This window comes from Ranitomeya imitator, chromosome 10, assembly GCF_032444005.1.
Source record: "Ranitomeya imitator isolate aRanImi1 chromosome 10, aRanImi1.pri, whole genome shotgun sequence".
Lineage (NCBI taxonomy): Eukaryota > Metazoa > Chordata > Amphibia > Anura > Dendrobatidae > Ranitomeya > Ranitomeya imitator.
The window spans coordinates 20,528,182-20,555,452 of NC_091291.1; the positions used below are offsets into that span (position 1 = coordinate 20,528,182).

Here is a 27,271-nt window from a genome sequence, read left to right on the forward strand (position 1 = left end):
CACTGGTTTGATCTGCCATATATTGCTTCACCATCTTTAAAAATATTTCCCTCCTTGTCAAAAGTACCCAGTTATAAGGGTCTGGACACTGGGAGGGTGTCACTAAAATTGGTATAGGCCTTTGACAGTGTAGCCAGGCCTCTGCTGTACCTGGTGTGTGTCTCCCTTGCCTTTCCTCTTTGGTTGGGCATGTCCCTGACCGGAGCATGTTAAATACAGACTTTTCATATTCATCAACCTACTCAAAGATATCTCTTGAACAATACTCCACAGATTTAACAAATTGCACTGCCAGGGAAGAGAAAATCCCTGTCTAGAAGAGAATACCTACCTAACTCAACTGTCGTGAAAAAGGCCTATTTGGCAGAAACGCGTTGACACTCAAAGGTTACTCCTATATCTTGAACTTTAATAAAGGAAATCTTGATAAGGAAATTGATATTTATTCTAAATAGCCAATTTTTGGTACAAAAAATGTGATCACCTGGAGCAGGCCAGGTGGTTTTTACAAATTTTAAGTCATGCAGGACCTCTTCCTCAGGACAAAAATAAGATTTTGTCTTTGGTCCTTGGACACGTGTCCTGCAGCAGCTGATCCATGCATTATACATGTTGCTAAGGTGCAACCTAACCAGGTGAGTGTAATACCCCTCTTTTACACCCCAATTGTTAATCCGATAAGACCCTATTTGTGTTTCTTTGCTCCCCTGATTTGCAACTTCTAATAGTCAATTTTTGGAGCAAAAAATGTGGTCAACTGTAGCAGGCAAAGAGGTTTTTAAAAATTTCAAAGCACTGTAATTTCAAACAAAGCATGTTAAACTGTATGGATGAAAATAGTCAATTTAAAAAAAATGAAAAATTTGTTCACCTGGAGCTGGCCAAGTGTTTTTTAAAATTTTCAAACCACCGTATTTTCACACAATGCATGTTAAATTGTATAGATGACAATAGCCAATTTTTGGAACAAAAAATTTGGTCACCTGGGGCAGGACAAGCATTTTTTAAATATTTCAAACCATCGTAATTTCTCACAAAAAATGTTGAACGGTATGGATGACAACAGTCAAGTTTTGGAACAAGAAAAATTGATCGCCTGGAGCAAGCCAAGCAGTTTTTAAAAATTTGAAAACACTATAATTTCACACAAAGCACATTACATTGTGCGCATGACAGTACAGTCATTTTTTCTCTCCCCCGCAAAAATGTTGTCAACTGCAGTAGTTATATATTTAGCAACTGACTGCAAAGCCCTAGGCCCTGCCTACAGGCTGTATTCAGTCATGCCCCTTGTTTCAGCAGTTGTCCCTAGGCAAAGTGCAGAATGCATCGCATTGAAACAGAAAAAGTTAAAGATTAGCCCTTGGAATGACTTTTAGCACGATGCATAAGCATCAGCACCAGTATCACCACTAGAGGACTCTGATTAGTGAAACTGTGCGCACACAGGCCTGAATAACTACTCTCTTCCCCCAATCACAACTGTCCCTGAGCTGTCTAATGACATCAGTGTGCTGAGCATAGTAGCGCCAGTCCTTTTATAACTTATGAGAATGTAACGTGGGCAGCCAATCACAGTAATGCCACTACCAAAATGGCTATGACATTAAAGTGGCTGGCAGGCAATCCCCACATGCCTATTGGCTGTGTAACAGGCGCCAAACATGTGGGTCGGGGATTCAAGCATTCAATCTGAGCACCAGCCATTGCTTGATAAGTGCCGAGCATATCCGGGCACAAAAAGATGGAAAAAATTGGGAATTAGACAAAGGATGGGCAGTCTTTGTCTGCAATCAAGGTGTCAAAAATGTACACAAATTGTGTCCTGAGTCTGACAACCCAGAAATGTGCTACTATGGTCTCATGGCAAGTCAATAAGCACAGCAAACGTTTATATTACAAGTGGCATAAAATATGATAGCAATATACTCCAATCCGGGGCTGGAGAACATTTTTTTAAGATGGTATACGGCAGTCAAAAAATGTGTCCAATTCATAAAGAGATAAAAGTCTCCTAAATAGTTTGTCAAGACTTTGCCCAAAAGTTTGAACTCATCTTGTTTGTAGACTTCTGAATTGCCTTAGCGTGTGATACGCACATTGTCAGGATTGCATGATATTGCTGCAGATAGAAAGTGGTCACCTGACCGTATGTATGTGATTTTCATATCTGAGGTCTTGCACCAAAAAAATGTATTTGGTTACTCTCAATGCACATCTTGTAAGTGAGGCTGAACACATCTAATCGACACATGACGGCACACTCTCACTTCCAATACCACGTAATCCTGATAGCATGTCCACTGCACGCTGTCAAGATGCAGAAATCTGCAGTGACTACAAACTTTTGGGTCAAGGCTGGACAACTCTTTCATTACAATTGGGCACATTGTACTCATTAAAACTGATATACAAAACACCAATCTTGATAAGTTGAGGACTACATGCTAATATATTGATTTTTATAACGCTCTTCTGCACCAGAAATGTGCATAGTCCCCTGTGGTTTGGTTTAAGTTCTAATTCACCACTTGGTTTTGCTTCAGCTTGACGTTAAGAAAAAGTTATGATATTTTTTAGTAATTTAACAACTATTTCATGACAATTCAACTAATTATCAGGTTGCTAAGGGCAGAGCTTCTTAGTAGATGTGTTTGGAGATGGTGGTTTTGCTGAACAATTGCTGAACAATTTTGCAAATTAGAATTTTCTACAATTTTCACAATTACACGACAACAATTTTTTTTCTAATTAGTTGGGTTCTTCTGATAGATTAATACATAGTCAACCATTATACTGCTATTAGCATAAATGACCAGGAAGAGTAAAAAACTACCATCATACAATATGACATGCAAATCTCATTTTGTTTTCCAGAATTAAAAAAACCCAGAATATATTCTTGGAACATACAGCACAGAAGACCAGTATCATGGAGAACATCACACATTTTGTTTCCTTGGAAAATGCCACATATTCTAAATATATGAATTACTATAAGAACTACGGAAGAAGTGTTGATCATCAACACAAAAGAAATGAAGTGATTCCCTATGTGGTGATCATGTCAGTTTTTTGCTTTTCGGGAATCATTGGAAATGGTGTTGTCCTCTGGTTCGGCTTCTTCGAGATGAAAACGACAGTCAATGTAGTGTGGTTCCTCAACTTGGCCATCGCTGATTTCTTATTTACATTATCGTTTCCTGCGTACATTGCACAATTTGCATTACCAAATTTGTCTACTTTTTTCTGTCGCTTAATCACATTGATGTCTTCTTCTAATACGTCAGTCAGTGTCCTCCAGCTCACGGTCATCATTTAGACCGATGCATTTGTGTCATGTTCCCGGTATGGTGCCATAATCACCGAAGACCAAGATCGGCTTTCATCATTGTCTTGATCATTTGGATAATTTCAATTGCTTACTGTGCGCCATTCTTACAATATGTAGACACTTTTAATATTTAAAAGAGAAGAATATGCACCTTCAACATGCATGGATCTAGTTTGCTTAAATTGCATTTTGTCTTTCTCTTCCTTCTACCGTTGATCATCATTGTCTCCTGTTACATCACGATTTTCATGCGTTTGAGAAGAAGACACATCCTTGTATCTTCTAAACCCTTTAAAACCATCATGGCCATCATCATTGCTTTCTTTATCTGCTGGTGTCCTTTTCATTTGACTTCACTTCTTTCTTCATTTGGAATCAGTAATGGTTTTGCGTCTTTCATTGCCCAGGTCCTGCTAATGATGAGTACATCCATTAACCCCATTCTCTACGTTTTCATTGGTCATGATTTCAAGAAAAAATGCTGTGGTTCGAAGCAGACTGTGTTCGAGAAGTTGTTTTTAGAAGATGATAAGGTAGAGTTTAAGGAGCAAGAAAGGCAAATCGCGCTTCCCCGATTACAAGAAGCCATAGCATAAACCATACTGTGACTCTGGATCAGCTATAGATTTCTATGTTGTAATTAAAGATGTTTTCTTTTTCTTTTTTTATGGCTTTTTTTACTGCACATTTACGAGAAATAAGGAAAACTTGATCATATATCTCTAATGCCACAGTGACCTAAGCAAGACCATCTAATTTTATAATAAAACTTATTAGCATATGTAAGGATTTTTATATTTGCCTTTACTTATATACAGCCAATTAAATTTCTTCCTTTTCAATTAAGCCAATTTTCATTTTTGCATTTTTGCTTTTTTTAATCCCTTTGTTCCAAGAGCCATAGTTGATGTTATTTTTCTGTCCTCATGAATGTGTAAAAATTCTTATTTTTTCAGTACAAATTTTAAATGACACCATTCCTTTTACTATAGAATATACTGGAAGATTAGAAAAATACATTTCCAAATAAGGTGAAGTTGTAAAAAGTGAAACTCAATTCCTCAATTGTTTTTTGGATTTTGTTTTTAAGGTGTCCACGGTGTGATAAAAAAATGACCTGATAATATGATTCTGATTCTACTGATAAATAAAATTATGGTGATTCCAAACTTGTCCAGCTTTTTTAAAATATTTTAGTGGTGAAAACACGTGCAAAAAAAATGTTTTTTGTTTTGTGTCGTCTTTTTTCAGACTTATAATAGTTTAATTTTTCAGTCTATGGAGCTTTGTGAGAATGTGTTTTGTGTGCCCTGAACTGACATTTTTCCTGATTCCATTTTGGGAACAATAGACATTTTCTTTCCTCATTTTCACAGCACTGCTGTCAGAAATAAAACACGATTTTGGTGTTTCGAATATTGTTTTTCTTTACTTTGTTTACTGTTTGGGTTAATTAGTTTTATATTTTGGTAGACCACATTTTGTTAACGGGAAAGAGGGGGGGTAAATCAAATTTGTATGCTTTTTAATTTTAAAAAACGTTTTGCAGATGAAGTCAAGAAAGAGCATGTGCTACAGTGGATGGCAAGCACTGCATCAAATGGCCTCTTCTCCTCTCCCTTCATCTTAAAAATCACACACAGTGCAGTCCTCAGATGTGGCACTCCAATTACCCATGTTATTCCCTGCCTCACAACTCTCCAACTGACTGTGGGGAACTACAGATAGGTGATTCTCCAGAGCTGTCCACAAATCTATTCCATGGGCATCAGAGGTCTGCTCCAAAGATTCACAGACTCAAGAGAAGGAAAGCATCTGCACAGATGCCCCAATTTTTTTTCAGTTGTATCCGGGGCCAGACAAAGTAGGGTCCAAGCAAAATCCAGACCCTCATGACCAGATGTTAACCCTTGGGGTGGAGATGATCCTGATGAGAGTCAGATACTTGAGGTGCACGTTCACTGTACTGTGCTGTCACAGCAGGAAGAGGAGGAGGGTGACTCTCCGAGCAGGGAGTGGGAGAACAGAGAGGATGACAATAAGGTTGTAGATCCCACTTGGTGTAATCCCAGAGGTACGCAGCTGAGTAGCTCAGCAGAGGAGGTGGAGGAGGTGGAAGATGAGGAGGTTACATTGTGAAAACCAAAACAGAAAAAACAAGGATCCCTAAAGAATAACTTTTAATCACAATAGTTAAAATAGAGGACTTTATACAACACATATGATAAAAAAGTACAGAATGTACCTACAGAACCCTGTAATGGACTACAATGAATCCTGCCTGTCAGTGGAGGTTGGCACCCTAATTTTCCGCGGTTGGCGCCCCCACTCCTCGACGGCTCACCCTTTTAAAACCCTAAATGAAGCCTGTAATACAGGAAACCTGGTGAGCCCTAAAGTCCAATCATATACTGATGACTACCTAACAGTGGAGGTTGGCACCCTAAATTTCTACGGTAGGCGCCCCCACTCCTCGGCGGCTGGCCCTAGGGTCCCTAATAGTCCCTGTAATAGGGATAGACAAAAGATGATGTCCCAAACACACCTCCGATACCCGTGAAAAACACAAAAAAATGGAGAAATGAAAAACAAAAAAATGAACAAGAAAAAAGAAAATCAATTGCTATCACAGCTAATATATAGCAGTATATTGTGGGTACAATTGCTATCACAGCTAATATATAGCAGTATATTGTGGGTATAGCATAGTAATATATGCCACCCCAAAGATACCTCTACAGATAAGTGGGTATAACGGAGTGTCAAGATATATTATGTCCAAATCAAATTATCCTGACCAGAATATGTCTGATGACAAATGTGTATTGATCACACAGTACCCGTCTTATTACAATGTTCAATGAGAGACGAGTGCTCAATAGCAACAGGATAGCCTTACAGAACACACTGGATCCACATCAATGTGCAACATATATATACCAGTGAAAAGGCAGCATATTTCTCATCATAATAGGACATATACTTCTAAAGACATGGATCCACCAGGTGAATAAATGGATATCCAAGATAGACCAATAATTCAAAACATGAATACACCTCTTTTGTAATCCTCAAGGTACTTGAACACAATCGTTCTGACCACATAGACAGTATGCTTAAAAATGTGTCACTGCTGTACTTATCTATTTGTTGAGGTGTATTATGGTATTTCCAAGTTGACCCAGAAATCCATGTGGAGGAATAGATGTCATCCTGACCATAGTCTGTCAGTAAATCCCCAGGTAATGCCCGACGCGTTTCCTGTTATGAAAGGCAATTCAGTATCACAATGGACATGGAGGTCAGAGCACATACAGTGATCTAACAATAACCCAAAATAATAGAACGAGCTCTGAGACGTGGGAACTCTGCAGACCGCAATCCCTAATCCTCTCCAAACACAACTAGAGGCAGCCGTGGATTGCGCCTAACGCTCCCTATGCAACTCGGCACAGCCTGAGAAACTAACTAGCCTGAAGATAGAACAAATAAGCCTACCTAGCCTCAGAGAAATACCCCAAAGGAAAAGGCAGCCCCCCACATATAATGACTGTGAGTAAGATGAAAAGACAAACGTAGGGATGAAATAGATTCAGCAAAGTGAGGCCCGATATTCTAGACAGAACGAGGATAGGAAAGATAACTTTGCGGTCTACACAAAACCCTAAAGAAAACCACGCAAAGGGGCAAAAAGACCCTCCGTACCGAACTAACGGCACGGAGGTACACCCCTTGCGTCCCAGAGCTACCAGCAAAACAAATAGACAAGCTGGACAGAAAAAATAGCAACAAATAGCAAAGAAGCACTTAGCTATGCAGAGCAGCAGGCCACAGGAATGATCCAGAGAAACACAAGTCCAACACTGGAACATTGACAGGAAGCATGGATCAAAGCATTAGGTGGGGTTAAGTAGAGAAGCACCTAACGACCTCACCAGATCACCTGAGGAAGGAAACTCAGAAGCAGCAGTACCAGTTTCCTCCACAAACGGAAGCTCCCAGAGAGAATCAGCCGAAGTACCACTTGTGACCACAGGAGGGAGCTCTGCCACAGAATTCACAACAGTACCCCCCCTTGAGGAGGGGTCACCGAACCCTCACCAGAGCCCCCAGGCTGACCAGGATGAGCCACATGAAAGGCACGAACAAGATCGGGAGCATGGACATCAGAGGCAAAAACCCAGGAATTATCCTCCTGAGCATAACCCTTCCATTTAACCAGATACTGGAGTTTCCGTCTTGAAACACGAGAATCCAAAATCTTCTCCACAATATACTCCAATTCCCCCTCCACCAAAACCGGGGCAGGAGGGTCAACAGATGGAACCATAGGTGCCACGTATCTCCGCAACAATGACCTATGGAAGACGTTATGTATGAAAAAAGAATCTGGGAGGGTCAGACGAAAAGACACAGGATTAATAACCTCAGAAATCCTATAAGGACCAATGAAACGAGGTTTAAACTTCGGAGAGGAAACCTTCATAGGAATATGACGAGAAGATAACCAAACCAGATCCCCAACACGAAGTCCGGGACCCACACGGCGTCTGCGATTAGCGAAACGTTGAGCCTTCTCCTGGGACAAGGTCAAATTGTCCACTACATGAGTCCAAATCTGCTGCAACCTGTCCACCACAGTATCCACACCAGGACAGTCCGAAGACTCAACCTGTCCTGAAGAGAAACGAGGATGGAACCCAGAATTGCAGAGAAATGGCGAAACCAAGGTAGCCGAGCTGGCCCGATTATTAAGGGCGAACTCAGCCAAAGGCAAAAAGGACACCCAGTCATCCTGATCGGCAGAAACAAAGCATCTCAGATAGGTTTCCAAGGTCTGATTGGTTCGTTCGGTCTGGCCATTAGTCTGAGGATGAAAAGCCGAGGAAAAAGACAAGTCAATGCCCATCCTACCACAAAAGGCTCGCCAAAACCTCGAAACAAACTGGGAACCTCTGTCAGAAACAATATTCTCTGGAATGCCATGCAAACGAACCACATGCTGGAAGAACAATGGCACCAAATCAGAGGAGGAAGGCAACTTGGACAAGGGTACCAGATGGACCATCTTAGAAAAGCGATCACAGACCACCCAAATGACTGACATCTTTTGAGAGACGGGAAGATCTGAAATAAAATCCATAGAGATATGTGTCCAAGGTCTCTTCGGGACCGGCAAGGGCAAAAGCAACCCACTGGCACGAGAACAGCAGGGCTTAGCCCGAGCACAAATCCCACAGGACTGCACAAAAGCACGCACATCCCGCGACAGAGACGGCCACCAAAAGGATCTAGCCACTAACTCTCTGGTACCAAAGATTCCAGTATGACCAGCCAACACCGAACAATGAACCTCAGAGATCACTTTATTTGTCCACCTATCCGGGACAAACAGTTTCTCCGCTGGACAACGATCAGGTTTATTAGCCTGAAATTTTTGCAGCACCCGCCGCAAATCAGGGGAGATGGCAGACACAATTACTCCTTCCTTGAGGATACCCGCCGGCTCAGATAAACCCGGAGAGTCGGGCACAAAACTCCTAGACAGAGCATCCGCCTTCACATTTTTAGAGCCCGGAAGGTACGAAATCACAAAGTCAAAACGGGCAAAAAACAGCGACCAACGAGCCTGTCTAGGATTCAAACGCTTAGCAGACTCGAGATAAGTCAGGTTCTTATGATCAGTCAATACCACCACGCGATGCTTAGCTCCATCAAGCCAATGATGCCACTCCTCGAATGCCCACTTCATGGCCAGCAACTCTCGGTTGCCCACATCATAATTCCGCTCAGCAGGCGAAAACTTCCTGGAGAAAAAAGCGCATGGTTTCATCACTGAACAATCAGAACCTCTCTGCGACAAAACAGCCCCTGCTCCAATCTCAGAAGCATCAACCTCGACCTGGAACGGAAGAGAAACATCAGGTTGACACAACACAGGGGCAGAAGAAAAACGACGCTTCAACTCTTGAAAAGCTTCCACAGCAGCAGAAGACCAATTGACCAAATCAGCACCCTTCTTGGTCAAATCGGTCAATGGTTTGGCAATACTAGAAAAATTGCAGATGAAGCGACGATAAAAATTAGCAAAGCCCAGGAACTTTTGCAGACTTTTCAGAGATGTCGGCTGAGTCCAATCATGGATGGCTTGGACCTTAACAGGATCCATCTCGATAGTAGAAGGGGAAAAGATGAACCCCCAAAATGAAACCTTCTGCACACCAAAGAGACACTTTGATCCCTTCACAAACAAAGAGTTAGCACGCAGGACCTGAAAAACCGTTCTGACCTGTTTCACATGAGACTCCCAATCATCCGAGAAGATCAGAATGTCATCCAAGTACACAATCAGGAATTTATCCAGGTACTCTCGGAAGATGTCATGCATAAAGGACTGAAACACTGATGGAGCATTGGCAAGTCCGAATGGCATCACTAGATACTCAAAATGACCCTCGGGCGTATTAAATGCAGTTTTCCATTCATCGCCTCGCCTGATTCGCACCAGATTATACACACCACGAAGATCAATCTTGGTGAACCAACTAGCCACCTTAATCCGAGCAAACAAATCAGATAACAAAGGCAAGGGGTACTGAAATTTAACAGTGATCTTATTAAGAAGGCAATAATCTATACAAGGTCTCAGCGAACCATCCTTCTTGGCTACAAAAAAGAACCCTGCTCCTAATGGCGACGATGACGGGCGAATATGCCCCTTCTCCAGGGATTCCTTCACATAACTGCGCATAGCGGTGTGCTCAGGCACGGATAAATTAAACAGTCGACCTTTTGGGAATTTACCACCAGGAATCAAATTGATAGCACAATCACAATCCCTATGCGGAGGTAGGGCATCGGACTTGGGCTCATCAAATACATCCCGGTAATCAGACAAGAACTCTGGAACCTCAGAAGGGGTGGATGACGAAATTGACAAAAATGGAACATCACCATGTACCCCCTGACAACCCCAGCTGGACACCGACATGGAATTCCAATCCAATACTGGATTATGGGCTTGTAGCCATGGCAACCCCAACACGACCACATCATGCAGATTATGCAACACCAGAAAGCGAATATCCTCCTGATGTGCAGGAGCCATGCACATGGTCAGCTGGGTCCAGTATTGAGGCTTATTCTTGGCCAAAGGCGTAGCATCAATTCCTCTCAATGGAATAGGACACTGCAAGGGCTCCAAGAAAAACCCACAACGCTTAGCATATTCCAAGTCCATCAAATTCAGAGCAGCGCCTGAATCCACAAACGCCATGACAGAATATGATGACAAAGAGCAGATCAAGGTAACGGACAGAAGAAATTTTGACTGTACCGTACCAATGGTGGCAGACCTAGCGAACCGCTTAGTGCGCTTAGGACAATCAGAGATAGTATGAGTGGAATCACCACAGTAGAAACACAGCCCATTCAGACGTCTGTGTTCTTGCCGTTCAACTCTGGTCAAAGTCCTATCGCACTGCATAGGCTCAGGTTTAAGCTCAGGTAATACCTCCAAATGGTGCACAGATTTACGCTCACGCAAGCGTCGACCGATCTGAATAGCCAAAGACATAGACTCATTCAAACCAGCAGGCATAGGAAATCCCACCATGACATCCTTAAGGGCTTCAGAGAGACCCTTTCTGAACATAGCTGCCAGCGCAGATTCATTCCATTGAGTGAGCACTGACCATTTTCTAAATTTCTGGCAATATACCTCTATCTCATCCTGACCCTGACAAAGAGCCAGCAAATTCTTTTCTGCCTGATCCACTGAATTAGGCTCATCGTACAGCAATCCGAGTGCCAGGAAAAAACGCATTGATATTACTCAATGCAGGATCTCCTGGCGCAAGAGAAAATGCCCAGTCCTGAGGGTCACCGCGCAAAAAAGAAATAATAATCAAAACCTGTTAAACTGGATCACCAGAGGAACGAGGTTTCAAGGCCAGAAATAACTTACAATTATTTTTGAAACTCAGAAACTTAATTCTATCTCCAAAAAACAAATCAGGAATAGGAATTCTTGGTTCTAACATAGATTTCTGATCAATAGTGTCTTGAATCTTTTGTACTCTTGCCGAGAGCTGATCCACAAATGGAGACAGACTTCCAATGTCCATCGCTTCACCTGTGTACTGAACCACCCAAATGTCTAGGGGAAAAAAAAGACAAAACACAAAGCCAAGAAAAAAAAATGGACTCTGAACTTCTTTTTTCCCTCTATTGAGAATCATTAGTACTTTGGGCTTCCTGTACTGTTATGAAAGGCAATTCAGTATCACAATGGACATGGAGGTCAGAGCACATACAGTGATCTAACAATAACCCAAAATAATAGAACGAGCTCTGAGACGTGGGAACTCTGCAGACCGCAATCCCTAATCCTCTCCAAACACAACTAGAGGCAGCCGTGGATTGCGCCTAACGCTCCCTATGCAACTCGGCACAGCCTGAGAAACTAACTAGCCTGAAGATAGAACAAATAAGCCTACCTTGCCTCAGAGAAATACCCCAAAGGAAAAGGCAGCCCCCCACATATAATGACTGTGAGTAAGATGAAAAGACAAACGTAGGGATGAAATAGATTCAGCAAAGTGAGGCCCGATATTCTAGACAGAACGAGGATAGGAAAGATAACTTTGCGGTCTACACAAAACCCTAAAGAAAACCACGCAAAGGGGCAAAAAGACCCTCCGTACCGAACTAACGGCACGGAGGTACACCCTTTGCGTCCCAGAGCTACCAGCAAAACAAATAGACAAGCTGGACAGAAAAAATAGCAACAAATAGCAAAGAAGCACTTAGCTATGCAGAGCAGCAGGCCACAGGAATGATCCAGAGAAACACAAGTCCAACACTGGAACATTGACAGGAAGCATGAATCAAAGCATTAGGTGGGGTTAAGTAGAGAAGCACCTAACGACCTCACCAGATCACCTGAGGAAGGAAACTCAGAAGCAGCAGTACCAGTTTCCTCCACAAACGGAAGCTCCCAGAGAGAATCAGCCGAAGTACCACTTGTGACCACAGGAGGGAGCTCTGCCACAGAATTCACAACAGTTTCCCCCCCATTGGGGATAACAGGGGTTCGTCAGGGGTTAGGCAGCTACACAGAAGATACAGGAGCTGTAGCACTCACCACGTTCCCCTCTTTTGTAGTGATGCCATGGTTTGAGAACGCCATCTCCACGTGGAGCAGGCCGGAAGTAGCGTCACGGAATCGCCTGGAACGCAATATGCGCTCCACAGCAAAAGGACGGCAGCGTTAATGCTTAAGCCGGATATGACGTCCGCACACTAAGGATTGTACAGCTGCGACGCTAAAGCCGGCTTACAATGGTAAACCCGCAGCGCCAGTGCAGGACCCGGATGTGACGTCCATACACTAGAGGACGCGCAGCTGAAAAAATAGGATCGGCCACAAAAACATGGCCGAAACAGCTGCGCTTGCGCACTCGGGATACCAAGGATAATACCCCACACTAGAAACACAATGATGTGAGTAGAAATTAATTAGAATTAAAGCGCTAATGACCCAAGGGCAATAAGTGTGAGGTAGTAATTGTGCCACCAATGATGCAATAACACAACTACGCTACTTATTTATATCTACATTTTAATGCTCAGTGGGCGTCTCAAAATATACCAAGCATGGGGAATAACACTAGTGAGTGACTTATGGACAGAAAAAAAGAAAGAAAATATAAAGTCAAATACATACAATATATTATCCAATCAAAAAATATGATCGAAAAAATGTGAGAAATGTATAAATATACATGGCTAACTCAAGATGCTCAAACTGAAAAACCACATAAGACGGCTAAATGAATCTAACAAAGGATAACTGCTCATTGAGGCCCAAAGGGGTCATAGATTTTAACAGATAGATCCATCTAGTCTCACGCTGTAATATGTGTCTATCCCAATCCCCAAGTCTTACTGAGGACGTAATGACCTCAATGACCTTAAAAGAAAGGCAACCAAGGTCACCCCCATGAACTGTGTTGATATGTCGGGCTACAGGGGTGTCCCTACCATGTTTAATATCACCCAGGTGTTCACGAATGCGAACACGAAGTTCACGTTTTGTTTTCCCGACATATTCCTTGGGGCAAGAACATGTACACAGATATACCACCCCCACAGTTCTACAATTGGCAAATTGTCTTGTTGAAAAGATCCTGCCCGTAGCAGAGCTCCTGAATGTCCTTGATACATCAATATGTTTGCAGAGGGAACAGTGTCCGCATCTAAATGTCCCTGTAGACCTATTACTCAACCAGGTACTCTGTTTTTCTGGGGGAATAAAGTGACTATGTACAATAGTATCCTTAATGGACCTTCCTCTCCTGTAGGTAATCGATGGTTGTGGAGATACAAACCCCCCTATCTCAGGGTCTGATATAAGGATCTGCCAGTGCCGTTTAAATATATCATGCACCCTTCTTGACTGATCGTCAAAGGTTCCAATCAGACGTGTAATGGACGAATCCGTTTTAGCCTTAGGCACCATCAAAGTAGTTCTACTAGACCTTAATGCAGAGTAATACGCAGAATTGATAACGTCATCAGGATAGCCCCTATCCTTAAAACGATATTTGAGTTCAGTTGACTTAGTCTTAAAGTCACTCAAGGATGAACAGTTCCTACATAAACGCAGGAACTGTCCTTTTGGAATACCCCTCTTAAGCGGAAAGGGGTGATGACTCTCCCATCTTAAGAGACTATTAGTGGCTGTCGGCTTACGGAAGATGGTAGTACTCAAAGAGCCATCCTCCTGTCGCCTAATATGGACAGGAAGCTAATGCTCTGTCCACCAACCTCAAACGTAAAAAATAGACCTTCAAGAGTGGTGTTAAGATATGAAACAAAGTCCGTAAAAGAACCTACATCACCCTTCCACAGGACCAGGATGTCGTCGATAAACCTCCACTGTTAGGTAGTCATCAGTATAGGATTGGACTTTAGGGCTCACCAGGTTTCCTGTATTACAGGCTTCATTTAGGGTTTTAAAAGGGTGAGCCGTCGAGGAGTGGGGGCGCCAACCGCGGAAAATTAGGGTGCCAACCTCCACTGACAGGCAGGATTCATTGTAGTCCATTACAGGGTTCTGTAGGTACATTCTGTACTTTTTTATCATATGTGTTGTATAAAGTCCTCTATTTTAACTATTGTGATTAAAAGTTATTTTTTAGGGATCCTTGTTTTTTTCTGTTTTGGTTTTCTATTGCTCTAGGGTTCCAAATTATTCAGATTGTTTGGTTTTTTTCAGTGTTGTTTAGTGATGGCTAGTTTTCTGTCGGGACCACTAGACAATAAGAGATGGCTTGATGATGCGAGAGAGGTTTTTTCTGACATTGATGGTTCAAGTAGCTCTTCATCTGTCCCAACACTCAGGTCACTTTTTGCCGATCTGTTGGCAGCTTATAAAAATAATATTAAGTCTTGGTGGGAGGTCCAATCGCTCGATAATTATATTAAACATAAGATTGTACCACGTGGACTGAGAATACATCTATCACCAGCCCCGAGGTGTGTGTCCCCCACATTATTATCTAGGTGGGAGGAGGAGTCAGTAGCATCATCATTGAGGTTTATGCATATACTGTTGGACGAAGAAAAAAAGACTCTGGAGAATTCCTCTACTAAATTAAAGGAACTTATTGACAACGTTTTAAAATATAAGAGTGATCCTGACTTTGCGAACAGAGAAGAAACCCTCAAAAATTCGGTGGAAAAATTTCATTTGGAAATCAAAGAGAGAAAACATAAACGGTTCATTAAAGATTGTTCCGAATTTAAGGAAAAGAGGGCATATCCCTCCTTACAGGCTACTCCAGCATCAGGTATAGAGGCTTCCTCCTCTGATATCGACTCCTCGGACATAGACTCGGCTCCAAGGGGGCCTTCATTTAAACAATTCTCTAGACCGAAAAATCGTGGTCGCAGGGGTGGACGAAGATGGCAAAACTATGGCTCAGACAGAGGATACCAACCCTCTACCTCTTCATCTTCCTCTTTTTTAGAGGATCGGGGGGGGCTTATGTACCAGCTAAGGAGCCGAAATCCCACAAACCATCAGAAATGAGTGTTGGATCTGAAGTATATGATAATCAGATTGTTAATTTATCATCACATTCCTTGACTATGATTGAGAGCCAAGTATTAAGGAAGGGCCTTACCTTTGTTCCAACAACGAGATTCGATCCTTTTACTTGGATCAAAGATCTGAATCTCTTTACTAGAAAACTCAAGTGGAGACAATTTTTTCATAGAAATGATGTGCAGAGGTGCCAACAGTTGGGCATCTCGGTTGATGATTTGACTGATCTCGATATTCTTACAGAATTTAGCGAGGAAGGTAGTAGGGTTGCTGGTGAGGGTCCTTTTTCTGATTTGAAACCCATCAGTAAGAAAATGCCACCATCTAGCAATTTTGGGAGTATCGATGTGTTTCAAAAACTGGTGACAGATGAAATCAATAATATCATTCCCAGTTGTGACTCCACCTATCCCAACCTGACTACCTTAGAGAGGAAATCTCTGAATGACCTCAAGAATAATACTGCTATTGTCATCAAGCCTTCCGATAAAGGCGGTAATATAGTTATTATTGATCATACTAAGTATATTGAGATGTGCATGTCCATTTTATCTGATAAGTCATCCTATGAGGTACTCAAGAGTGACCCCACTGGGGGGTATACATCGGAACTTAGGGATATTTTAACACGGGCACTGGGATCTAAACTTGTCTCTCATAATGAGTATAACTTTCTTTTACCCAAGTCACCTATGGTATCAACCTTTTACTCTCTACCTAAAATACATAAAGGATTAAATCCCCTCAAAGGACGCCCAATTGTGTCAGGGGTTGATGCACTATCCCAAAATTCGAGTATATACTTGGATAAGGTATTAAGACCCTTTGTGACAGCTTTCCCCTCGTACATTAGGGATACGAGTGACCTCTTGACAAAACTTGAGGGGGTTTTGATAGAACCGGACACCATTATAGCCTCCATAGATGTGGAGGCACTTTATAGTAGTATTCGTCATCAGGATGGTCTTAGTGCTATTAGGCATTTTTTGAGTAGCAGAGGGATCCAGTGTGGACCGCATAATGCATTTTTGCTTGAGCTGCTTGATTTTGTTCTTCAGCGGAATTACTTCCTGTTTGGAGGGAGGTATTACTACCAGCTCAGGGGCACTGCGATGGGGAGCCCTTGTGCCCCCACGTATGCGAACTTGCTCCTGGGCTGGTGGGAGGACAAATTTGTCTTCAGGGACGAGGATGAAACGTGGTGCCCCAGGATTATTTTCTGGGGCAGGTTTATCGACAACATCCTGGCCCTGTGGAAGGGTGATGTAGGTTCTTTTACGGACTTTGTTTCATATCTTAACACCACTCTTGAAGGTCTATTCTTTACGTTTGAGGTTGGTGGACAGAGCATTAGCTTCCTTGATGTCCATATTAGGCGACAGGAGGATGGCTCTTTGAGTACTACCATCTTCCGTAAGCCAACAGCCACTAATAGTCTCTTAAGATGGGAGAGTCATCACCCCTTTCCGCTTAAGAGGGGTATTCCAAAAGGACAGTTCCTGCGTTTACGTAGGAACTGTTCATCCTTGAGTGACTTTAAGACTAAGTCAACTGAACTCAAATATCGTTTTAAGGATAGGGGCTATCCTGATGACGTTATCAATTCTGCGTATTACTCTGCATTAAGGTCTAGTAGAACTACTTTGATGGTGCCTAAGGCTAAAACGGATTCGTCCATTACACGTCTGATTGGAACCTTTGACGATCAGTCAAGAAGGGTGCATGATATATTTAAACGGCACTGGCAGATCCTTAGATCAGACCCTGAGATAGGGGGGTTTGTATCTCCACAACCATCGATTACCTACAGGAGAGGAAGGTCCATTAAGGATACTATTGTACATAGTCACTTTATTCCCCCAGAAAAACAGAGTACCTGGTTGAGTAATAGGTCTACAGGGACATTTAGATGCGGACACTGTTCCCTCTGCAAACATATTGATGTATCAAGGACATTCAGGAGCTCTGCTACGGGCAGGATCTTTTCAACAAGACAATTTGCCAATTGTAGAACTGTGGGGGTGGTATATCTGTGTACATGTTCTTGCCCCAAGGATTATGTCGGGAAAACAAAACGTGAACTTCGTGTTCGCATTCGTGAACACCTGGGTGATATTAAACATGGTAGGGACACCCCTGTAGCCCGACATATCAACACAGTTCATGGGGGTGACCTTGGTTGCCTTTCTTTTAAGGTCATTGAGGTCATTACGTCCTCAGTAAGACTTGGGGATTGGGATAGACGCATATTACAGCGTGAGACTAGATGGATCTATCTGTTAAAATCTATGACCCCTTTGGGCCTCAATGAGCAGTTATCCTTTGTTAGCGTCATTTAGCCGTCTTATGTGGTTTTTCAGTTTGAGCATCTTGAGTTAGCCATGTATATTTATACATTTCTCACATTTTTTCGATCATATTTTTTGATTGGATAATATATTGTATGTATTTGACTTTATATTTTCTTTCTTTTTTTCTGTCCATAAGTCACTCACTAGTGTTATTCCCCATGCTTGGTATATTTTGAGACGCCCACTGAGCATTAAAATGTAGATATAAATAAGTAGCGTAGTTGTGTTATTGCATCATTGGTGGCACAATTACTACCTCACACTTATTGCCCTTGGGTCATTAGCGCTTTAATTCTAATTAATTTCTACTCACATCATTGTGTTTCTAGTGTGGGGTATTATCCTTGGTATCCCGAGTGCGCAAGCGCAGCTGTTTCGGCCATGTTTTTGTGGCCGATCCTATTTTTTCAGCTGCGCGTCCTCTAGTGTATGGACGTCACATCCGGGTCCTGCACTGGCGCTGCGGGTTTACCATTGTAAGCCGGCTTTAGCGTCGCAGCTGTACAATCCTTAGTGTGCGGACGTCATATCCGGCTTATGCATTAACGCTGCGGTCCTTTTGCTGTGGAGCGCATATTGCGTTCCAGGCGATTCCGTGACGCTACTTCCGGCCTGCTCCACGTGGAGATGGCGTTCTCAAACCATGGCATCACTACAAAAGAGGGGAACGTGGTGAGTGCTACAGCTCCTGTATCTTCTGTGTAGCTGCCTAACCCCTGACGAACCCCTGTTATCCCCAATGGGGGGGAAACGCGTCGGGCATTACCTGGGGATTTACTGACAGACTATGGTCAGGATGACATCTATTCCTCCACATGGATTTCTGGGTCAACTTGGAAATACCATAATACACCTCAACAAATAGATAAGTACAGCAGTGACACATTTTTAAGCGTACTGTCTATGTGGTCAGAACGATTGTGTTCAAGTACCTTGAGGATTACAAAAGAGGTGTATTCATGTTTTGAATTATTGGTCTATCTTGGATATCCATTTATTCACCTGGTGGATCCATGTCTTTAGAAGTATATGTCCTATTATGATGAGAAATATGCTGCCTTTTCACTGGTATATATATGTTGCACATTGATGTGGATCCAGTGTGTTCTGTAAGGCTATCCTGTTGCTATTGAGCACTCGTCTCTCATTGAACATTGTAATAAGACGGGTACTGTGTGATCAATACACATTTGTCATCAGACATATTCTGGTCAGGATAATTTGATTTGGACATAATATATCTTGACACTCCGTTATACCCACTTATCTGTAGAGGTATCTTTGGGGTGGCATATATTACTATGCTATACCCACAATATACTGCTATATATTAGCTGTGATAGCAATTGTACCCACAATATACTGCTATATATTAGCTGTGATAGCAATTGATTTTCTTTTTTCTTGTTCATTTTTTTGTTTTTCATTTCTCCATTTTTTTGTGTTTTTCACGGGTATCGGAGGTGTGTTTGGGACATCATCTTTTGTCTATCCCTATTACAGGGACTATTAGGGACCCTAGGGCCAGCCGCCGAGGAGTGGGGGCGCCTACCGTAGAAATTTAGGGTGCCAACCTCCACTGTTAGGTAGTCATCAGTATAGGATTGGACTTTAGGGCTCACCAGGTTTCCTGTATTACAGGCTTCATTTAGGGTTTTAAAAGGGTGAGCCGTCGAGGAGTGGGGGCGCCAACCGCGGAAAATTAGGGTGCCAACCTCCACTGACAGGCAGGATTCATTGTAGTCCATTACAGGGTTCTGTAGGTACATTCTGTACTTTTTTATCATATGTGTTGTATAAAGTCCTCTATTTTAACTATTGTGATTAAAAGTTATTTTTTAGGGATCCTTGTTTTTTCTGTTTTGGTTTTCTATTGCTCTAGGGTTCCAAATTATTCAGATTGTTTGGTTTTTTTCGAGGTTACATTGTGGCTTGTCACACAGACAAGGAGTGATGCAACCACAACAAGTACTGCATCCTCATCCACAACTCTGCCTGTGGCCAGCAGCAGTCTGCAGTTTGCAGGGGTGGCAAGGGTTGCCTAGCCTGGGCCTTCTTGAGACCAAAAAACATTATCCAAATCATGTTATCTGCAAATTTAGTAACAACATACTCAGTAGAGGCAAAAATTCCAATAATTTGACTACAACATCATTGAACCGGCACATGCGTAACCAACATGAGTTAGTCTGGGAATCCCACTGAGCTAAAATGGAGCCTAGTGGGCTTTGCCAATCACTAGCTGCTCCATCGACTGCATCTGCTGCTTCTTCCTCCTCCATCACCATAGCAAGTATTCTCACAGATCTCCTGCAGCAGAACCTCCATTTGTTTACCCGCTACAGTCAAGGTGAGTGAGAGTCCGTCAGTTGGTATGAAAGTGGACATGCCTACTGTTATTGATTGATCTCAGACACTGAGCACAACACATCTATCTCAATCTACCATTTCATCTCCATGTGCACCTCTCAAAGACGAGCAGTTTGTCATGTTTACCTTACTCCACCCTCTCTCAGAACAGCAGCCAGCCCTCAGTCCTGCAGTTGTGTTCATGTAAAAGATTATTGCCTCCTACACATGACAAAGCTTCGAGCTTGAACATCAAAATCTCCAATCTGTTGGCCACAGAAATGCTGTCTTTCTGACTGGTGTACACAGATGATTTCCGATAGTTGATGGCAGTCGCGGTCCCCCAGTACCAGTTGCCAAGTCACCATTACTTATCTAAGAAACATGTGCCTGTGCTACACCAGCATGATCCCCTCTCTGTTGTCCGTGGATGGTGGGAGGGGATGGAGAAAGCAAACTTGAGTGTTACCCTGCCACTAACACACCATGGACTTGGATCTCATGTAAGTGCTCGACACATGAGTGCCTTCTTGCTGCACCATCTTCAGCATGATACCAATATTGTTAGGATTAGAAATAGTGCTAACTACTGGGTAGCCACTCTGTTAGATCCACGGTACAAGAGTAAATTTTGCCAGATGCTTCTCACCCTGGAAAGGGATATCAACATCCTGGAGTATCGAAACACACTTGTAAACAATCTGAAGAGTGGTTTTCTCCAAGACAAGGTAAGAGGCCCCGGCATCTTCACCATCAGAAGTAATCTGGGGATCAGGGCAAGCTAGTGTGCCCCTAGCATTAGGGACAGGGAAAAAGACCCTGGTCCTGGGATACCTGACAACAGAGTTGTAACACTTCCTCTCTTTTAACATGCTGCTTCTCAACCCCTAGGCCCATACCTATCAATCACATGTCAGTAAATTACAATGGTTAGAAAAAAAAAAAAAAAATTCCTTTCTAGGCGCTTCCGGAAGACAAGGATAATTTGAAGGTTGAGATCATTTGCTCAGTACCAAATTTATTAGGACACTTTAATAAGAACAAAACAACGCATTAAAAGCACATATAATACCTGATGAAGGCCGTTGTGGGCTGAAACGCGTTGTTTTGTTCTTATTAAAGTGTCCTAATAAATTTGGTACTGAGCAAATGATCTCAACCTTCAAATTATCCTTGTCTTCCAGAAGCGCCTAGAAAGGAAATTTTTTTTTTTCTAACCATTGTATTCACATGCAATCCTTGGATCAAGGCTGGAATAGTTCCTGCAACAGTGCTGCATACCGGAATATTATAAGGCGTGGATCCATTATATGGATCAATTGAATGTACATACAAGATATCCAAAGGGTGAGTGCAACAATATATATTTTTTGCTGTGAATATACATCTACACTTAGACTCTGCGCCCCTTGTCTCCCCTTTTTATATCTCCTTCCGAGATCCTTGTGAAATGTCAGTAAATTAACAATCTATATTTATTTGTAGAGATAGTGTGGCTGGACCACATAATTAGCACAAAAGATTTTGATGCTGAAATGTGGACTGATGTCTGGACCACACAATTAGCAAAAAGGTTTTAAATTCTGAAATGTATACTGCTGGCTAGACCACACCACAATTTGCACAAAGGATTTAGATGCTGGAATGTGGATTTCTGTCTGAACCACACTTTTAGCACACACTATTTAAGCTCTGAAATGTGGGATTCTGGCTGTACCACACTATTAGCCCAAAGTATTTAGATTCAGAAATGTGAACTCCTGGCTGCACCACACTATTAGCAGAAAGGAATAAGATTAAAAAATGTGGACTGCTAGCTGTGCCACACTGTTAGTACAAACTTTTTAGATTCTGAAATGAGGACTCCTGGCTGGACCACACTATTACCAGAAAGGATTTACTTTCATAAATGTGGACTCTTGGCTGGACCACACTATTAGCAGAAAGGACTTCAATTCTAAAATGTGGACCACTGACTATACCACACTAGTACAAACTGTTTAGATTCATAAATGTGGACTCTTGGCTGCATCACACTATTAGCACAAACTATTTAGATTCTGAAATGTGGACTGCTGGCTGTACCACACTATTAGAACAAACTATTTAGAATTTGAATTGTGGACTCCTGGCTGAATCACAATATTAGAAGAAAGGATTTAAATTCATAAATGTGAAGTCTTGGCTGTACAACAGTATTAGCAGAAAATATTTAGATTCTGAAATGTAGACTCCTGGCTGGACCACACTAATAGCAGAAAGGATTTCGATTCTGAAATGTGGACTCTTGGCTGGACCACACTAATATCAGAAAGGATTTAGATTCTGAAATGTGGCCTGGTGTCTGGACCACACTAATATCAGAAAGGATTTAGATTCTGAAATGTGGCCTGGTGTCTGGACCACACTAATATCAGAAAGGATTTAGATTCTGAAATGTGGCCTGGTGTCTGGACCACACTAATATCAGAAAGGATTTAGATTCTGAAATGTGGCCTGGTGTCTGGACCACACTAATATCAGAAAGGATTTAGATTCTGAAATGTGGACTCTTGGCTGGACCACACTAATATCAGAAAGGATTTAGATTCTGAAATGTGGACTCTTGGCTGGACCACACTAATATCAGAAAGGATTTAGATTCTGAAATGTGGACTCTTGGCTGGACCACACTAATATCAGAAAGGATTTAGATTCTGAAATGTGGACTCTTGGCTGGACCACACTAATATCAGAAAGGATTTAGATTCTGAAATGTGGACTCTTGGCTGGACCACACTAATATCAGAAAGGATTTAGATTCTGAAATGTGGACTCTTGGCTGGACCACACTAATATCAGAAAGGATTTAGATTCTGAAATGTGGACCACTGACTATACCACACAACTAGCACAAACTGTTTAGATTCATAAATGTGGACTCTTGGCTGGACTACACTATTAGCAGAAAGGATTTAGATTCTGAAATGTGGACTCTTGGCTGGACCACACAATTAGCAGAAAGGATTTAGATTCTGAAATGTGGCCTGGCGTCTGGACCACACTAATATCAGAAAGGATTTAGATTCTGAAATGTGGCCTGGTGTCTGGACCACACTAATATCAGAAAGGATTTAGATTCTGAAATGTGGACCACTGACTATACCACACAGCTAGCACAAACTGTTTAGATTCATAAATGTGGACTCTTGGCTGGACTACACTATTAGCAGAAAGGATTTAGATTCTGAAATGTGGCCTAGTATCTGGACCTCATTATTAGCAGAAAGGATTTAGATTCTGAAATGTGGCCTGGTGTCTGGACCTCACTATTAGCAAAAATTATTTAGATTCTGAAATTTGGACTCCTGGCTGCACCACACTATTAGCACAAACTATTTAGATGCTGGAATGTCAATTTGACATAGGATCCTAACTAGCTGAACTAGCTGACCGTAAACTGCCTAGCTAATTATCTGACTACTGGCAGCAGCAGCAAGAACAATTTCTCAGCTACACTGACAAAATGGCGAAAAATAACATGTCTGCTTTTTATGTGGAGAGGGACATGTGACTTTGGCAGCCAAAGACAGAAGTCTATGTGTTTGGATGTTCTGGAAGTTTTTTGTGTGCCATGATTGACTGACACAATCTCCACACATTAAGCTAATTAAAAAAAAAAGATACCGTCCACCGCTCCTCTGACCTCTCTCAACCCATCTCCCCTCATCAAATACTCCCCCCTGCTCTTCATACAGCACCATTATCCTAGCCAAAGTCCTAAAAAAAGGATTGGTGGAAAATCTATGATTTACGGAGCTTTGGTCAAATTTTGCCGATTTTGAGTAAAAATGCGGGGAATCCAATTTGAGATTGGCGAATGAGTTCTGAATAGTGTTGAGCATTCCGATACCGCAAGTATCGGGTATCGGCCGATACTTGCGGTATCGGAATTCCGATACAGAGTTCCGATACTTTTGTGGTATCGGGAATCGGTATCGGATCCATATTAATGTGTAAAATAAAGAATTAAAATAAAAAATATTGATATACTTACCTCTCCGGAGGCCCCTGGACATCACCGCTGGTAACTGGCAGCCTTCTTTGTTTAAAATGAGCGCGTTTAGGGACTTCCATGACGTCACGGCTTCTGATTGGTCGCGTGCCGCTCATGTGACCACCATGCGACCAATCAAAAGCCGCGACGTCATTCTCAGGCTCTAAACTCCTCATTCTAGGAATTTAGGACCTGAGAATGACGTCGCGGCTTCTGATTGGTCGCGTGGCGGTCACATGAGCGGCACGCGACCAATCAGAAGCCGCGACGTCATTCTCAGGTCCTAAACGCACTCATTTTAAGCAAAGATGGCTGCCGGTTACCAGCGGTGATGTCCAGGGGCCTCCGGAGAGGTAATTATATCAATATTTTTTATTTTAATTCTTTATTTACACATTAATATGGATCCCAGGGCCTGAAGGAGAGTTTCCTCTCCTTCAGACCCTGGGAACCATCAGGATACCTTCCGATACTTGGTGTCCCATTGACTTGTATTGGTATCGGGTATCGGTATCGGCGATATCCGATACTTTTCGGGTATAAGCCGATACTATCCGATACTGATACTTTCAAGTATCGGACGGTATCGCTCAACACTAGTTCTGAACAAGTTTGCTGATCTCTATTCATGATCCTTCGACGGGAGTGCAAGTTAACCCATTTGTTTCTGTTTTCATCCTGGATGTTTCTTAGGTGATTTACACAATAATAGCAAGATCGTGGTAAAACTACTTTGTCTACTTTGGACAGGCAAAACATTATCAAAAACAAATGAACATACTGAACTAGCCATAAGGCAGAAACAAAACAAAACTGATAAAACAAGGGAATTATAAAGGATGCTAGTCATGAAAAATATGGATAAGGGTATGTGCACACGTCAGGATTTTATGCAGAAACTTCCTGAACAAAACCGGAGATTTTCTACAGAAAATCCGCACACGTTTTTCTTGCGTTTTTCTTGCAGTTTTTGCACATTTTTTGTGCAGATTTTTCGTGGTTTTTTTTTCCAGAGCTTTCCAATGCACTAAATAGCGGAAAATCCGCGAAAAATCCGCAAAATTAATGAACATGCTGCTTATTTCTCCGCAATGTGTTTTTATCGCGGAAAAATACGTAGCATGTGCACAAATATTGCGGAATGCATTCAAAATCATGGGATGCTTAATGTATGCATTTTTTAAGTGTTTTTTTTTTGCCGTGGAAAACCACCGAAAAAGCACAAAAACACGAAAAATTCGGACCATGTACTCTAAAACATTAAGGAAACAGACATTCATCAGATAACGCTAGATGAATATAATTCATACAAATTCATAAATAATAGAATCTGACTCTTTAAATTTCATATAAAAGCCATCCGCATGAGTAGAATTGAGGCTGGTAACTGAATAACAGCGATATCGAGACATCCGTCACTAGGGTGACCTGCTGAGTCCGTAGCTAGAATGACTCCAGCAGGTCACCATAAGGACGGGCGTTGCGATATTACTGTTATTGATTTACCAGGCTCCATTCTCATCATAAGAATGGCTTTTATATGAAATTTAAAGAACCGGATTCTATTATTTATGAATTTGTATGTTCATCTAGTGTTATCTGATGAAGGTCATTTGACCGAAACGTTTAAAATACTTCCTATTCACTATCCTTAAGAAGCTAATAAAATTCAACCAAAACATTGTTGGATTCCGCTTTTTTGTATGTTAAGAGTTTGGATCCTCTCCTTGCACCTACAATTTTTAAGGAACTCCGTTCATCTCTTCAGCTGTAAATACTAAGCAAGCGGTAAAAAAAGAGTTCATAACCGAGTATGGGCGATATTTATTAGCTAGAGCCATATCTGTTCATTTATTATTGGTCTCTGCTGAAAAAGTTTAACTTTTAATTCACTCCAATTTCCCAAGCTTCACTAAAAAAGGATCCAGTCCACTTTTTGCTGCTAATTCTATGATTCTTGTATGGAAGAACTAATTTATCTGTACTTAAAAAAGGTCCACACCTTTCTCACATCCCCTTAACAGAATAGGAGGTACGAATGAATTGAGTTGTCCTAATAAGTCAACCACTTTTATTTGGATGAACTTCAAATCTTAGTCACAAATCCATTAAGAGCTGGGAGATTTTTATTTTTCCCACTTTTGCTTCTTCTTACGCTTTTTCTAAGAGCCGCAGCATTTGAAATTGTCCTTTGAAATAGCCATCTGATGACTCGTTTTTTTGTGAAATGTATTGAATGGGGGGCCGGAACATCCAGTTTTTGCCACGCTTTCAGGTGCATGACAGCACGGCAAGCACTGCCTCTGATCAGCGTTAAAATTATTTTCTTGGCTCCCACGCTGCCAAATAACAGCATGAGCCTGAGCTGTAATTCAAGGTAAGCTGATAGGACTGCTACTCCCGTCAGCAGTGGCCTGCTGTCGCTATTAATATTGAGAGCAAGTGGGGCTGATGGCAGTATTCATCAGGCAGCACCTGAGATCTGAATACATTTTTTTTGATAACCAGCCAGGCAAAACTGACAGTGCTGCAACCCTCAGCTGTCAGCTTTATCACGGCTGGTTATCAAAAATAGAGAGGTCCCACCGCCTTTTTTTAAAAATACTGTATATGTAATAAAAATTTTTTTTAAATGGCATGGGTTCCCCCCCATTTTTGACAATCAGCCTTTCTAAAGCAGACAGCTGGGGGCTGGTATTCTCATTCTGCTAAGGGGCCATGTATGTTTTCCCCTCAGCCTAAAAATTGCAGCCCGCAGACGCTCAGAAAAGGCACAGCTGTTGGATGTGTCAGTTCTGGAACTTTGCCCAGCTCTTCCCACTTGCCCTGTAGCTGTGCCAAGTGGGATTCATATTCGTGTGGTTGATGTCACCTTTGTATTGTTCGGTGACATTAAGCCTGCGGGTTAGTAATGGAAAGGTGTCTATAAGACTCTTTGACCTTTCCCGGTGCCTGCACACTGCAGTACCTTGCTCTGTCCTCCTCAGGGCAGAGAAGTACGCCTGCACAGGAGCGCGATGCCGGGGAGCCTGTATTGGTCACGTAGGGATGTGTCATCTGCAAGAAGCCAAAATGAGGATGGATCCTCA

General features: G+C 42.1%; 1 pseudogene; it reads left to right on the forward strand.

Annotated features, from left to right (window-relative positions):
* Positions 1-2,823: 2,823 nt before the first annotated feature.
* LOC138651287 (chemerin-like receptor 1) lies at positions 2,824-4,075 on the forward strand (annotated as a pseudogene).
* The last annotated feature ends 23,196 nt before the right edge of the window (positions 4,076-27,271 follow it).